General features: G+C 36.3%; 1 non-coding gene across 1 annotated transcript; it reads left to right on the forward strand.

Annotated features, from left to right (window-relative positions):
• The first annotated feature begins 275 nt into the window (after positions 1–275).
• LOC128283081 (small nucleolar RNA R71) lies at positions 276–382 on the forward strand. The gene has a single exon (XR_008273423.1). It is a non-coding gene; the product is annotated as a small nucleolar RNA R71 (small nucleolar RNA).
• Positions 383–3,494: the final 3,112 nt, after the last annotated feature.

Here is a 3,494-nt window from a genome sequence, read left to right on the forward strand (position 1 = left end):
CCTACGTAGAAACATAAAAACTATCAATTTTTTTATTTAATTATTCTACCTGATTCAATAACATGGTGACCGTATCTAGATTGAAAACACCGACTGCTCTATTCAGTTTCGTCCTCTTGACTTGCCACTGATAATTCAGTGACATCTCTTCTATAAACTCATAAGCTACTTCGGGTGTTTTACTATTCAATGTACCACCAGCTGTTGCGTCGATCAACTATCTAGTTGAGGGATTCAAGCCATTGTAGAATGTTTGAACCTGTAGCCATAAAGGGAGAAAATGGTTAGGGCACCTTCTCAATAAATCCTTATACCTCTCCCATGCATCATATAAGGTTTCTAAGTTTATTTGAACGAAGGAAGAGATATCATTCCTCAACTTGGCCGTCTTAGCCAGTGGGAAGTACTTCAGTAGGAATTTCTCAGTCATTTGATCCCATTTAGTATAGAACCTCGTGGTAAAGAATTCAACCACTGTTTTGCTTTGTTCCTCAATGAGAAAGGGAATAACTGTAGGCAAATGGCATTGTCAGAAATGCCATTTATCTTAAAAGTATCACAAACTTCCAGAAAATTAGCCAAATAAGTATTTGGATCTTCGTCTTGCAAACCATCGAGTTGAACAAATTGTTTTACCATCTGAATAGTGTTCGGCTTCAATTCAAAATTATTTGCAGCAATAGTGGGTCTCACAATACTCGATTCAGCCTCAGTCAGAGTAGGCTTGGAATAATCGTACATAGTACAAGGAGCAGGATTTGGCTTAGCAGGATTCGCAGCAACAATAGGAGGTAACTGATTATTCTAATTATCACCCTTCTCCTCAATAATAATAATAACGTCCTTTTTCTCGTCTACTATACTCTATCGACTCAGCCTTGCTTCTCTATGATTCCAACGAGTTGTACTTTCAATTTCGCTATCAAATAGTAATGGTCCCGACAGGTTTCTTCTAGTCATAAACTAAAGGAACCTGCCAGAAGCAAATAAAACAAAAATTAGAAAAAAAAATTAAACTAAAAATAAAAATAAAAGTACAATAAAAATAAATGGCTAAATTAATAAAAATGAAGTGTTCCTAATATTTTAGTCCCCGGTAACGATGCCAAAACCTTGATGGTCACTAAACTAACTATAATTACGATAAAAGTCAAGCGCACCTAGCAAACAATAGTATCCCTACTATACCGTATCCATAAGGACTAAAAGTACTAGTAATTACAGTTTTTCTATTATTTAGCCGACAAATTGTAGTGATTGTTTTCAATCTAAAATTACTAAACTAATCTAACTAAGAATGCAACAGAGAATGAAATAGGAAATTAATTGAAGATAATCAATAAGATAGACAATAGCGAGGAAAGAATCCATCTAGACTTCACCTATTATTATAAATTTGAATTAAAAAATTTATTCACTTGTCTCTTGATCCGTAGAAATCCCTAAATTATGTTAATATCTCTTTCAAGAGTGAGAAAAACTGACTCTAGGTTGATTAATTGAAATCTCTTTCTAACTAAAATCCCTATTGTCGCACCAACTCGATAGATGGATTCCCCTATTAGATTTGACTCTAATCCGGTAGATTTATGTCGTCCTATTTCTAGGATTGCATGCAACTCCACTCAATTATGCTAGATCTACTCTTAAACAAGGACTTTTGCTCTATTGAAATAAGCACATTAAACTTGAATTAATATCTCAGAAATATTAAAACAAGAAAGAAGCATACATAATTGAAAACAAGAATCAAGTATTTATTACGTAAATCAAAAATCAAATAATAAGATTCATAATAGGTTTCATCTTCCCTAGGTATCTAGGGAATTTAGTTCATAATCCTGAATAGAAACATGTCAAAGTGAGGATAACAACAAGACATAAAGAAACTCAATAAAACTTCGAAGGAAATTAAATGAAGATCTTCAATCTTGAAGGAGATCCACTTCTGAGTTAATCTCAATGGTGTTCTTCGAGTCTTTTCTTCGATCTTCTCTGAGTGTCCCCTTAGGTCTTCTTCTAATTGGTATTTATAGACTTTAAAATGCTCAGAAAGCCTAAAGATTGGGTTTTTCTGCGAATTTGGGAAGCACGATACGATATCGACACGGGCTGGCACATGGGCGTGTGGCCAGCTCGTGTGGAAATGCTCAAGCCGTGTGGATCTTAGAAACAACTCTATTTGTCTGGTTTTGGCTCGTTTTTCGCTCCTTTTGCTCCCAAATGCTCTTTTAAGTATAGAAACATGAATTTAAAGGATTAGGACCATGAAGTTCACTACTTTACATAATTTATCATCCAAAAACACATTAAGAATGTGATTAAAATATGTTACTTTTACATCTTATTAGATGGAAAATAGGGGAGTGAGCTTAGTAGGCTCCATAGACCCTCTACAATAAATCAAATCAGTATTCGAACATACATGTCTATCATGATAACCAAATTGACATAAAAATCCTAATAATAAGATAATTCAGTTTTTGTCACTCTAGACAAACAGAACATTAACACACAATTGCATTCAATTGAACAATTCTACTATAATATCTTTTACAATAGGTATATACACACTTATTAGTTTAGTTGTTTCATCATATACTTTCAATGAGAATGTATGGTATGCAACAATCGCATAATATATCATATGGCATTCAGAAATCCTATCCTTGACCACTAGCTCTCCAAATAGGGAGTTCCCCAGAACCCCTCTTCCTTTTCACTCCACAGTTCATATAAGTGTAGCCAAACTACCATTTGGTTTGAGGAGCCACTATTCCTTGCAGATAAAAGCCGAGACACGCTGCCGTGTGGATTTGGAAATTAGGGTTCTGGGCCAATTTTAGAGCCACACGGTCGTGTGGCCGATTTGGGGATTTTGTTAAATTTTACACGGTCGTGTCCCTTACGCACATGGGCGTGTGGGTTTTAAGAATTAGGGATTCTGAGTTTTGGGGTCACACAGCCTGGCCACACGGTCATGTGACAGATTTGGGGATTTAGGGATTGCACATGGGTGTGTGTTTCGGAACACACGGCCATGTCTGGTGGCACACGGGCGTGTGAGACCCTCACACGGCTGTCTCTGACCTGTACTTTATTTTAGAAAAATTGGACAGTGAGTTACACGGCCTGTTCACACGGCTGTGTGCTACCCTTCATAAGGGCGTTTGGACCCCCATATGACCGGAGCACACTTACGTGTGGCCTTATTTCACTAAGTTTTAATTTTAGGTCAATTTAATTATAATCGTAACTCTGTGTGTTCCAAACCTCGACTGATCTTTACTGAGGGTAACTATGACTCTGATTTGGGCTTGATATGTGTGATTAATTGTGATTTGTGATAGAATAAGCTTGATACTAAACTCGAGTTATGAGAGTGCACATGTCTGATTTTGTAACTGACTGATAGGATGCAAGTGTTTGCTTTTGATTGACTGATTGAATTGGTATTCTGATTGTGTACATCTGACTGCATTCATACCTATGCA

The sequence above is a fragment of the Gossypium arboreum genome, chromosome 10, assembly GCF_025698485.1.
Source record: "Gossypium arboreum isolate Shixiya-1 chromosome 10, ASM2569848v2, whole genome shotgun sequence".
NCBI lineage: Eukaryota > Viridiplantae > Streptophyta > Magnoliopsida > Malvales > Malvaceae > Gossypium > Gossypium arboreum.